Here is a 15,990-nt window from a genome sequence, read left to right as displayed (position 1 = left end):
TTTCAATGTTGTGTGAACTAACCCTTTAAGCGATATGGATATATGAATGAACACACTTTTGGAGGTACGGCTTCTCTCCAGTATAAAGTCACTCATGAGATTTCAGTGCAGAGAAACCTTTGTCACAATATGAGCACTGGTAAGGTTTTTTTTTATTTTTTATGAATGTTTGGTACTGATCAAGTTCAGATGATCCCAGATCTTACAAATTCAAGGTTACTGACTGAGATTATATTTAAATACTTTAATAATTACACTTCTTAGGAATTAAATGACCATGTGTTTGATTGTAAAAATGTAGAGCATTTTGATATGGTTAGCCAAGTAGCGTTTTAAACGGCTCTATGGGAAGGTTGTTATACAATCTGGGAATCCAGATTTTATAAGGATGAAACAAGTCACATGTTAAATTCTTCAATTAATATATGAGTTAAACGGAAATCTAACAAAGATAACAGAAATCATTCACAGTATGTAACTTACAGACTGAAAAGAGGCTGATCAAACTAATGACTATATTTAATTATCTGTAGGCTACGTTACACTACGAACAATGTACATTTATGCAAGACAAACATTCATTCTTACATTATAAATATAACATCTCTCACCTGCAGACTGGAAATATACGACATCCGAAGAAAATATTCCACATTTGTCCTTCATTCACGATCGTTTCAACAAGAATTAACATAACAATAACATAAACTTACAGGGGATCCCAAAGTATTCGACTACTACTAGTAAATAACATCAAAGGAAACAACAAAAAGAAAGAAGAGAGAAGAAATAAAACAATAATAGAGGGCTCTCGCGCATCCTCTTCTGCGCATGCTCAGTGCGCCCGCCCGGTGTCATGTTTCTTAAAGGGGCCGCATTCAGTAAATCTCCACACCGTTATGAAGCAAATACACTAATTAAATAATAATTAATAATGAACAGTAATTATATAATATATGGATTCAACATTATATTTAACTTTTTTCTGCTGTACATGTCAAAAGTCACTTGAGACAATGCTGATGATTGGAAATGATCGGTTGATCAGATATGATTGCTTCGTGCGATAAATCCTGCCTTTCATTTTCGTGCATGAAAACGATGGCGTTAATGGAAAGACTAATTCAAAATGAGTAAAATTAAAAAGTAAATATAACTCAACCACTCAAACATGATGACAGTGGGAGGTTTTAGTGAGCAATAAGCAATAAGCTAATTTTTAAAATTATTAAAAATTAATAATTTTTATTACAACGAACTCAAAATTTTAAGGCAACAAGGTAACTTGCTTTTTTAAGTTAAACCAACTTTTTTTTTTACAGTGTGGAATAAAATACTGAAGCTTGCTGGCTATTTGTTGCCAGTAAGTTACTGTTGATTTTACATTACATTTGTTACAGTGTACATTAAGAATCGCGAGAACAGCTTTAGATCAGGCATACTGGGGGCCTAAGCTGGGACTCATCACTTCAGTGGGACTCAACACTTCACCACAACTGCCTGTTCTGACTGAGCGCGCGACCGGTCCATTTCAATTGACGTCACTCACAGAACGAACTCAAAATATTATTTATACATAACATATTTTCTCCCTCCTTGCAAAAACAATTATAAACATGATATACATAAAGTAGAAGAATATAAACAATTGTTTAACGCATTTAATTCGTAGTATCAGAATCGACCAATTCAATAAAACAAACAGAAGTTTGCTTGAGAAAAAAACCTCTCAACACTTTATAAATAAGTATAAATAACATGAATTTCTTATTCGAGTAAGACCTGTTAAGCACACAATCCATCCTGACTGGCTTGGTGTTTGCAACTCTTCTCACACGGCTTTTCTCCAGTATGAAGTCGCTCATGTGATTTATGAAAAACTCTTGATGGTCGAGCAAATGGCTGTAACTAAGCTCTGCATCGGATATTAATATCCAAAGTGAAAACACTATTTATTAGCTAGGCAACATAGATCAGCAATTTAAGACCTTAAATTCATAAGGACATAACGCAAGAACACTTTTCTTTAAAATACAAACAAGACTATTGATTATTCTAACACAAAACTAACATCTAACACAAACACACGCACACACACATTCATACGAGTTGCGGAAAGAAAGAGAGTGAGGAAAGAATGAGTTTTAAGAGTGAGATGATGAAATCCCAAGTTTCTAGCGATATATGCACTTAAAAGACATGACCTGCAATGAACCATCAAATAATTAACTTAAAACCCTTCTATCGTTTCTTATAGGCAGGTTATTATATTTTATATCAAAGCACCAGATCAGTTCTTTTAATAATAAAGATACAATATATTTTTCACAGATGTCAATCAAGCCATCTTCTGAATTATGAGCATACGATCATATAGAATGGAAACAGGAAACACTTTCAGTCAACCATCCAATAGTTATAACAACTGCATGATTTATATGTAATAAGCATAATAAGAGTCACATAAGTTATAGAATTATTCAGTTGAACAATGTTTGATTATTATAAGTCCATCTAGCATTTGGAGTGATCTGGTCCGTTCTGATCATATAAAAGCATTTCTGTGTTTCTCTGTGGATCTCAGTCCTGTGGTAAGCGAGGTCATTCGAAGGTTTCAGGAAGAAGAAGGTCTATTTTATATATTTTGTCTTGGGTTTAAACAACCCATTATTTTGGTGGGTCTCAAGCTGTGCAATCCCCGAACCAATCTGTCTTTTACAAACTACCTATGGTTCACATCTTTTACTGTTATTCGTAAGTGTAATTCATGTACTGTGAAACTGCAGCTTCATGCTAACGCAAAATAAATAGGATCTGTATACTTCTGACTTCCATTTTTTCCGCGCTTACACTTTTGACATGTTTTTTTGTGCACAAATACGGCCAAAAGTATTGCAGGCCTGTGAACAGCAATGTGCAAGCGAAAACAGCAGAGTCAGGAACTGCAAAACAGATTAATGTCACTCGAATGCTTCATTCTAACACACTGATTCATTCAGGAACGAAACCAGTGAGTCAGTGAATCATTCATTCAATTAATTCCTTCTAACACACTGATTCATTCAGGAATGAAAACAAGTGAGTCAGTGAATCATTCATTCAATCAATTCGTTCTAACACACTGATTCATTCAGGAACGAAACCAGTGAGTCAGTGAATTAATTCCTTCTAACACACTGATTCATTCAGGAACGAAAACAAGTGAGTCAGTGAATCATTCATTCAACCAATTCGTTCTAACACACTGATTCATTCAGCAACAAAACAAGTGAGTCAGTGAATCATTAATTCAACCAATTCGTTCTAACACACTGATTCATTCAGGAACGAAACAAGTGAGGCAGTGAATCATTCATTCAACCAATTCGTTCTAACACACTGATTCATTCAGGAACAAAACAAGTGAGTCAGTGAATCATTCATTCAACCAATTTGTTCTAACACACTGATTCATTCAGGAACTAAACCAGTGAGTCAGTGAATCATTCATTCAATTAATTCGTTCTAACACACTGATTCATTCAGGAACGAAACAAGTGAGTCAGTGAATCATTCATTCAACCAATTTGTTCTAACACACTGATTCATTCAGGAACTAAACCAGTGAGTCAGTGAATCATTCATTCAATTAATTCCTTCTAACACACTGATTCATTCAGGAACGAAACAAGTGAGTCAGTGAATCATTCATTCAACCAATTCGTTCTAACACACTGATTCATTCAGGAACGAAACAAGTGAGTCAGTGAATCATTCATTCAACCAATTCGTTCTAACACACTGATTCATTCAGGAACGAAACAAGTGAGTCAGTGAATTATTCATTCAACAAAATCGTTTTTTTTATTATTATTTTTTATTAAACATTTTAAAGCATTAAAGCAATACATACAAACATGGAAAAAAACAAAACAAAAAAGATACACAGACACAAATAATTTGCCAGGGTGACAAAAAAAAAAGAGAGAAAAGAAACAATGCATTTACCTTAAGAGGACAAAAATGATGAATATAGAGATACAGTTTTCAATGCTTTGGGATTAATAGAGCTTTGGATAGTTTCAATGTATTTGTCTAGATCAACTTTGAATAGAGAAAAGAGAGGTTTAGAGTCAGTAAATTTTTGCTTATGTATGTGAAATTTAGCGAGAAGGAAACACAAATGAATTATGTAATATTGTCCCGTTTTCTCTTTTGGATAGTCAAACAAACCAAAGAAAACATCTTTAAAACAGAAAGCAAAGTCACTTACAAAATAAGATTGGATAAACATTAACAGATCTGACCAGTGTGGGTCTCTGTGTGGGTCCACTGCCAAAACAAGTGAATGACATCTTCCTCAGAAGAGTGACAGAAACAGCAGTTCACCTCAATGTCGGACTTATATCTCCTAAGAAAGGCTTTGGTTGGGTAACATTTATGAATTAATTTAAATGTTATTTCTTTTACTTTATTCGTAAGCAGATACTTATGAGACAAAGTCCATACTCTTTCCCACTGTAAATTATCCACAATATTATCCCAGTATGGTATTACATAAGGAATTGTTATTATCTCTTTCTGGAAGAGAGCTCTGATTTTATAATTTTTTTTGTTTTGTTGCTGTACAGAAAAGCATACATTCCCGATCACGGTGTCAGATAGGCTCAAAGAGTGCGTACATGGCCATGAAAATGTAGAACCTTGCAACAGAAAAGACACTCCAGAGGGAATCGCATTGAAAACAATAGCATATTCATGAACAGTTATAGGAATGTTATATTTCCGTAAAAATCTAAACAGTTGTAAAGTCTGCCCTGTGAATTAAAAAGCTGTCCAACTAAAAGAAGGTCGTTTTTGAACCAGTTGTCAAAAATTATTCTTGTAGAGAATATCCTTATTGTTCCATAAGTAATATCTGTGTGGGGAAAAGTTGTGTTTGTATATCAGGGACCATGCCAAGAGCATCTGCTTATGGAAATTAGAGAGTTTGACAGGGATCTTTGAAACATTATAGTTACAAAGTAGGAGAAAATTCAGGCCACCTACTTTTGAGAAAATATGATTAGGGATGATATTCCAGAGTGAAGAGGGATTATTAAGGGAGTTTTTAAGCCAATTAATTTTAAAAGTGTTGTTTAAGGTCGTAAAATCTAAACAATCCAATCCCCCCTGTTTTATTGAGTTCATCATTACTGATTTTCTAATGAAGTGGGTTTTATTTTTCCAAACAAAATTATTTAACATGCTATCAACCTTTTTTAATGTTCCTTTATCAACCTCCAAGGAGAGCGGTGCATACGTCAGTCTGGACAACCCTTCGGCTTTAGAGAGGAGAACTCTTCCTCGTATCGACAAGTCTCTCTGCAGCCAAGAATTGAGTTTCTTTTGGGTTTTCATTATTAGAGGATCAAAATTTAGTTTACATCTTGTTTTTTGGTCTTTATTAATTACAATTCCTAAGTATTTAACTTGATCTTTCACGGGGATGTCGCATATAGAGGCAACATTACAGCTTTTAATTGACATTAACTCACATTTTTTAATATTTAAATACAGACCCGACGCTCTGGAAAAGGAGTCAATCAATCTTAAAGCTAAAGGGATTTGAGAATCATCTGTCAAAAATAAAGTGGTATCGTCAGCCAGCTGGCTAATAATAATTTGTCTATTGTCAATTGTAATACCTTGTAAATTACTACTGGAAATTTGCAGAGCTAAAAATTGTGAGGCAAGCAAGAATAAATATGGAGATATACGACAGCCTTGTCTTACTCCACGGGACAAATCGAATCTTGGTGAGGTTCCGAATTTTAATTTAATAACACTATTATTATTTCTATACAATGTCCTGATGGCTCTACAAAACGAATCTCCAAACCCAAATTTGGTAAGGGCTTGAAATATGAAATTATGCTCAAGCGAGTCAAAGGCTTTGTAGAAGTCTAGGAAAAGCAAATAACTATCATTAGGGATGAGATCCTCATAATCTAAAATATCCAGGACTAATCTTATATTATTTGTAAGGTGACGTTTTCCCATAAAACCTGATTGTGATTCATCGATAATACAGTTTAGGACATCTTTAATTCTTTTTGCTAAAATTAGAGCTAGAATTTTGTAATCATTATTCAAGAGGGTAATCGGTCTCCAATTTTCTAAACATTCTTTATGTTTATTACTTTATGTTTATGTTTATTACTGGGGATATTCAATTTAATGAATCAATCAATATTACTATTGATTAGCATTACCAAACATGGACGTTTTATTATTATTTTAATTTAATACTGTGAAGCTGCTTTGATACAATCTGTATTGTGAAAAGCGCTATACAAATATTCTTGACTTGACTTGACTTGACTTTATCTTTATTGGGTTTGGGTATCAAGGTGATGACCCCTTGAGTCAGGCTTGGTGGAAGTGCTTCCGCTTCCAGACTTTCCTCAAACACTTTCAGTAAGAAAGGGGATAAGCTCTCTGCAAACATCTTGTAGAACTCCGAGGTTAAGCCATCACAGCCGGGACTTTTATTATCTTTTAAACTCTTAATAGCCTGTATAATTTCTGATTGGGATATATCATTATCACAAGCTACTTTATCTTCTAAAGGAATAACTTTGTTTTGATGAATAGATTCAAAAAAAGATTTGGCTGAATTGTCACAATATCTTGATGTATACACTCTTAGAAGAAAAGGTTCTATATAGAACCTTAAAAGGTTCTAGGCGCTTCGTATTTGGAACCCCTAAAAGGTTCTACACTCTTAGAAAAAAAGGGTTCATTGGGGTTCTATATAGAACCATAGGGTTCTTTACTCAACTCCAAAGAACCTTTTATGCTAAAAAGGTTCTATAATGACAAGAAAGAACCCTTTCTTGGGTTCTGTAACCTTTTAGGGGTTCCAAATATGAAGCGCCTATAGAACCTTAAAAGAACCTTTTCTTCTAAGAGTGTACAAGTTATTATAAAATGTGGAGCAAAAAGAAGCTATTTCCCTAGGACTCTCCAGAACTCCATCATCCGTACGGAGACGATCAACAGAAGCATTCACAGCATTGGATCTTTCCAACCTAAAAAAATAGGCTGAATTTTGCTCTCCTTCTTCCAGCCATTTTTTCCTGGATCTAACATAGGCTCCTTTAGCTTTGGATCTATACAGGTCATCTAGTTTACTCTGTAGTTTGGCATATTCAATGCTTTGAGTATCTGTCAATGGCTCCTTAAATGATAGAGCCGAAAGTTGTGAAAGAACTTCATCCTCTATTAATCTATTTGGCTTTGCTACATTACTTCCAAATTTTCTTAAGAATTTCCCTAATTCATATTTTAAAAGCTCCCAGTTACGTCCATAAGCTTTCTGTGATTCAGCCCTTTCCCAGTAAATTTTAATTAGTTCAATTATCTGTTGTTTGGCCTTTTCATATTTAAGGAGGGAGCTATTTAGTTTCCAGAGCGACGGCTTGCAGGCATTAATTGCGATATCTTGCGATAAATTAATTAAAATGTATATGGCATTATGGTCAGTCAGAGGGCTGTTACTAATATTAATAGAGATGTTATTGCTACTCAATGTTTTAGAAATCAACCAATAATCAATTCTGGACTGCCTTGAACGGTCTTTGTTGCTCCAGGTGTACTGTATTACATCCGGATACATTTCTCTCCAGATGTCAACTAAGTCAAATTTATCCATAAATGCTACAAGCTTTGAGTTTGGGGAAACTACTTTCCTTGGAGGGTGCCTATCTAGCATGTTATTCATTGCCATGTTAAAATCACCACCTAAAATCAGAAAAGCCGAAGGATATTTGCCTAAAGCATATGACAGTTTTTGATCTAGGGTGTTAAAGAAAGCACAGTTTTCCGTAACCGAGTTGTAACCATAGATGTTGACAATATTCAATATATAAATGATTGATAACAACAACCATTAGCAAGAAGTGTCCTAAAGGATCAATACTGGTTTCCAAAATGTTACCATTAAAATGATACCTCATAATCCCTACTCCAGCAGAATGCTCTGACCCATGTGACAACCAGAGATCATTGCCCCACTGGGACCTCCAAAATTTGGCATCTTTAGATGTAGAGTGACTTTCCTGGAAAAAACAAAAATCGACTTTGTGCCTCTTAGAAAACAAAAATAAAGCTTTCCTTTTGATATTGTTTTTCAGACCCCTGGCATTTAAAGAAAATAAAGACAAAGACATAAAACAATTAAACAAGAATATATAATACCTAAAGAACTAGGTATGAAACAGGATATCAATTAGAACATAAGAAACTAGAATAACACAAAAAACGCAGTAGTTCGCCTGACTCTGCAACATTATATAGAACCAGTAGTAACGAGTACAAGGTCATGGGTAAAAGTCTTCGTTTTGTTTCTTTTAACCCTTTTGTCTGTTCCATCTCACTTTCGTTCCTCTTTCAATCTTTGGTACCTCACTTCTTCAGAACGAGCACTCTCATTGACAAAAAGTTATGGTTTCAAAAGTAAAAATTCCGTATGACCATTGTCATAATCTAATAATCTTCCAAATAAAATAAAACAATTGCGTTAAAGATCCAGCATGTGCAACAAGATCAAATGGGCAACGCTATGCACTACAAAAAATCTGTCCATTCTGTCTGAAAAAAAAAAAAAAAAAAAAAAAAAATACTTTCGTGCCTACCCGAGAGCACCAGAGAGTGTGCTGAAGCTTCGACGAGGGTGTCACAGCATCATTCAGCCTTGCTGATCATTTGCAGAAATCTTTTTACCGTCAACATATGCAAACGGCCCTCTAAAGCCTGCTCTCTTCCCCTCCTTCCTTGCTCGTTCCACAAGTGGCCAAAGTTTGTTCCTGGCGTCTTTGGTGCTTTGCGTTAAGTCTTCAAAAATTCTGATTTTCCTTTCTTTGAGAATGGTCGCGGTTCTGGCATCCCTCCAGATTTGATCTCGAACATTGCGTGACAGAAACTGCACGATGACGCGCCGGCTCGCGCGAGCTCCCTCAGAGCGCGGGCCCAGTCTGTGGGCGATGTCGAGGGTGTACACGAGCTGGGCTGCGATCTCCGGAGAAACTTTGCTGAATAAGTCGATTAGAATTTTCCGGACATCTTCTCCTCGCTGCTCCTGAATACCGGACACTCGCAGATTCCACCTCCGTTTATAGGCATCCAGCTCCTCGCATTTATCACGTAGCACGCAGTTTTCCTTTTCCAGTGATTCCACCCTGTTCTGTAACGAGCTCACCTTGCTTGATACCTCTTCAATTTGATTGCTCATAAACTCAAGCGCCTCAGTCACACTGTTTAACGAGGCCGTATTGACTTGCACGTTCGCCTCGAGGGATTGCATTCGAGTCATAAATTCCAGTTGCATTTTTTAAACTCTCTCCAAAACTTCCATCAGGTTCGAATTGGAGATCATCTGAGTATCCGACGCCGCTCTTTCACCCAATTTAGATTTTTTGGCAGGCTGTCTAGGAGTTTCAGGAAGGGGAACCTTGCATCCTGATGTATTCTTAACGTCATTCCCTTTGAGCGAGGCATCCAGAGATTTCTTTGCGTATGCGTGCATGGCACCTCGTGTAGGCTTATCTTCTTCCATCGCGCTCGTTGAAAAGTTAGAAAAACGAAAGAACGAATAAAAACTTTCTCAGATCAGTAAAGAAATGATTACTTTGTACCCTTTTACATATTAAATATGTTGTCAATTATATAATCAATGCAGAGCTTCGGCACAGGGATGTTACTCAGTCGCCATCTTGGCCCGCCCCCCACCAATTCGTTCTAACACACTGATTCATTCAGGAACGAAACAAGTGAGTCAGTGAATCATTCATTCAACCAATTCGTTCTAACACACTAGCTGCGTTTACATGGCTCAATCCGAATGAAATCAATCCGATAAAAGAATCCGAACAAGGTGTTTACATGGACGACAAATAAAGTAATCGGGTTGATGTGCGCGTTTACATGTCACAAGCTTTACATCTGATTTACTCACAATCAGTGCACTAGACGATTCCCGCCGCCGTTCCACGATGCGCATAACACCCACCCTCTTACCATTGCTTATTTTTTTTGTTTTAAAAATCAGATTTAACATTTACATACTTCAGCTGCTAATTAGGAGACGACGAGCGCGTGATGTTCTGTGCCGTGCAGCTTGTATTTATCAAGCAATTAAAATGCCTCTGCCAGAGCCCAGAACAAGGCGTTTGTGGATGAAAGTCCGAAGCAAGGACTGGTGGGACAACGTTGTCTTGCACCACTTCACGGACGTGGAGTGGAAGGAAAATTTTAGGATGACACGACAGTCATTTATGACCCTATGTTCAATGGTAGAGGGGTACATGGCACCCGATGAAATTACGGTGAGAGCACCAATACCATTGACAATGCAAGTCGCAATCGTACTGTATAAACTCGCCAGCTGTGCGGAATACCGTCATCTTTTTGCTTACCGCACGCCATCTTCCCTTCAAAAACAACAGTGCGTCATACGTCATTTCTACGTCATTGCACATGCGCATTCCTTTCAGATTGGTTTTCAGTCCGATTAAGTGTTTAAATGTTCTCTTGATCGGATTACAAAAGGAATAAACCACCCCTTTCAATCCGATGGAAATTTCAATCGGATCGAGCTCAATCGGATCAATTAAGGTGTTTACATGAAGGTTTTTCAATCCGATTGAGCCTTCAATCCGATTATAAGGGTCCATGTAAACGCAGCTACTGATTCATTCAGGAACGAAACCAGTGAGTCAGTGAATCATTCATTCAACCAGTTCGTTCTAACACACTGATTCATTCAGGAACGAAACCAGTGAGTCAGTGAATCATTCATTTAACCGATTAGTGATTTTGTGTAAAATCAATTGAGAGATATGACTGTCAATCACAGTTTGTGCACACGCCACAGATCCCCCCTCCCCCTCTATCAAATACAAAATCTGGTGCACACGCACTGACGAGCACAAACTCGATGGGAGGGTGCCCGGTGGTAGTGGGGGAGGGGCATGAGAGTTGTAAACATTCAAAACTTTGGCAAAGTCCACTCAATCTGCCAGTCCTGCCGACTGCAGCTTTAATTTACGCTTGCAATCTTATGTACACTTTCACAAATCTTACCCCGTGCATGCAATTCTTTATGACATCATTTGACCTTCATAGGATCATCTTTTACAAGCTTGTATGGCAATAAAGTACTAAGCTGGGGGGTTCAGTAGTTCACTCAGACTGGCTGGAGTCCACTTCATTTATGGTCCAAGATTGTTGATTTGGGGTCTGGAGTGTGGAGTTGAGTTTGTGTGGAATCATGTTTGAACAAATCATCTGGAAGATTCAATTGGGTTTGGTTCATTCTCAGATCCTACATGCCTCGTCTGAATGAACTTTCAGGTATTGTTTTAGATCTGATGAAATAAACTCTTTACCACACTGATCACAGTTAAATTACTTTTCTCCAGAGTGAACAAACAGATGATCTCTGAAACTCTTCTCACACTGAGTACAGTATTACGGCTTCTCTCCAGTGTGAACTCGCTCGTGTGATGTCAGGTTATCAGACTGAGTGAAACTCTGGTCACAATGGCCCTCATTTATCAATCTTGCGTCGAAACGGGCGTATATGTTGGCGTAAGATTATGCTTACACTCCTCTCACCGCCTGATTTATGAAGCTGTGCGTACCTTTGAAATTCAGGTGTACGCAAACCTGCCTCTTGATAAATGCCGCGGCTGAAAACGATCGTCATTAGATTAACACACCCCTATATATTCACGTCTCCGCCTCCCCCACGCCCTCATTTTACGCCATGGACACACGGAAGACGGCAAAGAGGAGAAACTTCTCCGGTGGAAATCCAGTTTAAATCGCTGGTTGGTTGAGCAAATTACCTATCACAAACAATGCATTATTTTACAGCACGTGTTTTGAAACTATTAGCGTTGAATTTCGTATGACGTCACATGTAATAGGGTGTACAATAGTGATGATGATGTGAATAATTGCATGACAATTTGTAATATTTTTCTTATTAGTAGCCTATTATGATTTTGATTATTAATGACGCTTATTGTTATTTAGAAGAAGAATGTCTTTGTCATTATTATTATTTGTAGCCTATTATTATTATTATTTAAAAGAAGAAGAATGTCAAATGTTTTGCGCTATTATCTAAATATCGATAAAAAAACTATTGCGAAATGACGGCGTTTCCATTAACCGATGTTATGCAACTAAAACGTCCCTTTTTCTCGCGCGATAAGTCATTCCAAAAATCACGGCAACGGACGTTGGTTTATATAATATCACAGCCACCGCATTAGACATTATTATTATTAATGGAAGGAGACGTAGGCTACGTGTTATCCAAGCATTAATGTCAGGGCCCTTATAGGCTAACTTTACTCCGAACGATAAGGAGTTTCTGGGTGTTTCCCCTCATTTCTGCTCTGAGGTTTTGATTGTGACATTTCTTTGAGGTTTATAATCCAGTATTCCTATAGGCTAATTATTGTTTATTTTATTAATTTAATAAAGAACTCTGTCTCTTATTCCAAAAGATCCATGTAGGCTACTTTTGTGTCTATTCGTTTTTCCTTTTTAAACACGTAATTGAAAAACGAAAAATTAACGGTTGTCTTTTTAAAACGCAAAGTTGAACACCAAAAGTTTAATTTGAACTGGCAACACCAACTGCTGCGCAAAAAAGTAAATATCAACGAATTTTCAGATTTTTGTTTAATGACTTTTTGCCCCTTTATTAAACATGTAAAATTTACACAAATTAATATGGAAAACATGTCGATTTTACTGGTTTTCTAAGGTCAAATTAGAATCTGGAATTGATATTTTCCCGCAGTGATGAATGAGAAGAGCCAATATTAAACTATTGTTTTCTAAGTCGGCTAAGATCTCCATCTTCGCTGTTAATGCGCTTTTAGAGAGAAATGCACCTTTCATACGGATTACTTAATCAGAACAAAATGTATTAGCTTTCGATTCGAATTTGTTCGTTTTAAAGTGGACATTTCAAGCTTTAGATAGGCTATATTTTGTTTCAGTTCTCGCGCTCCAGTTCACGGAGATCATGAAACTGATTGTTTTATTTTATTTTACAAAAGCACAACGTTTTCTTGTAGTTACAAATAATGTATTATTATTTTCAGTATGACCAGAAATGATGGAGTATTTTAAATTGTTTCACTATTGATAGGAAAAAGTGTTCGCGCGCGCGCCTCCGTGCCATCCAGTGCGCGTTCCACACTCCGCTCCACAAACCCTTGGATATGCGTCAAAATCTTGTGTTTATTTGTGATAATCTTAGTCCTGTATTATTATTGTCTAACCCGTATTATGAATGTCATTTGACGAATTGCTTTGTTCCTTTTTTGGATAAAAGCGTCTTCTAAATATAGCCTAGTAATAATGATGATAATTATTATTATTTGCGGACACGGACCCCAAACACACCGCGTCTTCAGGTGACTGTAAATGCGCAAAAACTGTTTCCATTGCAGTTTTGCGAAATATTCCTTTTTCGAATTGCCTGAAAAACCACCTCATGCGAGCGTAAAAACTTTTTTTGCGATAAACGCGAGTTTTTGCGAAATTGACGTGTTTCCATTGGGCGTATTTTCAATTCGCAATTTCAATTTGCGCAATTTGAAGGGTAATGGAAACGCATTACTGAACCCAGTCCGTGCGCGCATGCCGGGCTTAACTCACAAAAATAAACACTGAAGTTTATAATTTCTGTTGTTGTTTTTTTACAGGGTCATAATATATCATATCTTTAGTTTGTCAGTGCGTTTTGTGGTGTTAGGAATTGTTTTTCTGCGCATTTCAGCACTAACTCAAAACGTGCGTACATGTACACCACCTCCTGAGCTGGCGTAGGATTTGAGCGTGCCGTACGCCAACGTCCATATTGATAAATCGCAAAGTCACCGTGGTTTTGGGTGTACGCCAGGTGTACGCTGGAAATTTGGTGTACGCACTTTTGATAAATGAGGGCCAATATGAGTCACTTGTGAGGGTTTTCTCCAGTATGAATTATTTGGTGCCGTTTCAGATGATCAGCTCTAGTAAAGCTCTTCCCACAGTCACAACACACATGATCTCTCACTTCATCATGTGTTTTCTGGTGCAGTTCACAACTCTTCAGCCGTGAAAAACTCTTTCCACAGAGAGAACACACATAAGGCTTCTCATCTGAATGAACTTTCAGGTGTTGTTTTAGACTTGATGACGAATTAAAATCTTTACCACACTGATCACAGTTAAATGGCTTTTCTCTGGAGTGAATACGCAGATGATGTTTTAAAGTTGTTGTATCTCTAAAGCTCTTCTCACACTGAGTACAGTAGTACGGCTTCTCTCCAGTATGAACTCGCTCGTGTGATTTCAGGGTTGCAGGCCGAGTGAAACTCTTGACACAGGATGAGCACTTGTAAGGTTTTTCTCCAGTATGAGTTATTTGGTGCTCTTTCAGACGACTAGATGTAACAAAGCTCTTCCCACAATCACAACACACATGATCTTTCACTTCATCATGTGTTTTCTGGTGCTGTTTAAAACTGTCCAGTCTTGAATAACTCTTTCCACAGAGAGAACACACATGAGGCTTCTCGTCTGAATGAACTTTCAGGTGTTTTTTTAGATTTGATGATGAAATAAAATCTTTACCACACTGATCACAGTTAAATGGTTTTTCTCCAGAGTGACGGAGAAGATGAACACTGAGAGTTGATGCTTGAGTAAAACTCTTTCCACACTGAGTGCATGGATACGGTTTCTCTCCAGTGTGAATTCTCATGTGTACATTAAGGTTTTGTTCATTTTGCAAAGTCTTTCCACACTGAGAGCAGGAGTGCAGCTTTTTGGCTTTTGTTCCTTGAGTTTTGAAGTCGCAGTGTTTCTTTATGTCATTTATTTTCTGTCTTTGCTCCGTCACTACCAGCTGGTCTAAAAAAAAATGTATTAAACATTTAGAATCAGTAAAAAAAAAAACTTGAAACAGAAACCAAGACATCAGGTATTTGTCTGTGTGAGAATAATGTATCTTTGATCTGGAAAGGTCAGTTCAGTTATATACAAGGTTATGATCATTTACATGCATTTCTCTATCATTTATCATCCATATATGGATTATTAATTCATAGAATTATTGAAGAATCAAGAATGGACACCAACCTATTTGTTCCTCAGTATCTTCATGTTTTATTCTGGATGGTTCTGGATCCCTCATGTCTTCAATCTCCTCTTTAATAAACTCCATCTTTAACAGTCACACAGATTTCAGCTGCTACTCCTGGAGTTTGTCCTTCTCTTGTAGGATGATGGGAATATTCCCAGTATTTATTGGTGAATTGTTGTGGGAGGGGCTTCACTGCAGGTGTGAACTGTGATCACTGTGTGATACTGACGCCCACAGGACCAGATCTGGAAAAATCAAAGATGAGTTACTGAATTTATACTTTATACAAACACATACGGTAAGCATTTTGATGGTTACATATTAGTACCATATAAAACTGCTCTAGGTTGCTCATTTTTATGTAGCCAGTGTCAGACTCAGAACAGATATTTTCTGTTCCACCCCTTTGTTTACTAGGGTAAGTGTACCTATTAAGCCCATGTACCCTTTAAGCCCACTTTCAACTTTGAAGTCAAATATAAAAAAGAGAAAATCATATTTTTTGCTGCTCCTTATTTTAACCAATCCAGTGATTTGTTACTTACCTGACATTTTTTATTGCATGTTAAACACATTTGGCAATGTTAAGTTAGCCCCACTCATGTGCACGCGGTCTCAGGGGACCTCAAACAAAGACACCCAAAAACTTTGGTGTTTCTGGACCCTTCAGAAATCAACACATTTCTGCAATTTTCAGCCATTCTTATGGTAACTACATTGATATTATGTCAAATAAGAGATAAATGTATTGTTTTTTGTGTATGAACAAATAATAATTCATAATTTTATATAATTTTCCTTTAAATGGAAAGATG

The 15,990-nt window shown here is 36.9% G+C and overlaps 1 long non-coding RNA gene across 1 annotated transcript; it reads right to left on the bottom strand.

Annotated features, from left to right (window-relative positions):
* Positions 1-3,861: 3,861 nt before the first annotated feature.
* LOC306997266 lies at positions 3,862-9,748 on the bottom strand. Its single transcript, XR_013797335.1, has 3 exons — positions 6,939-9,748; positions 6,344-6,663; positions 3,862-6,146 (listed from the first exon to the last, which is right to left on the bottom strand). It is a non-coding gene; the product is annotated as an uncharacterized lncRNA (long non-coding RNA).
* Positions 9,749-15,990: the final 6,242 nt, after the last annotated feature.

The sequence above is a fragment of the Phoxinus phoxinus genome (genome assembly GCF_949152265.1).
Source record: "Phoxinus phoxinus genome assembly, chromosome: 4".
NCBI lineage: Eukaryota > Metazoa > Chordata > Actinopteri > Cypriniformes > Leuciscidae > Phoxinus > Phoxinus phoxinus.
This window is presented reverse-complemented; position numbering and strand designations above follow the sequence as displayed.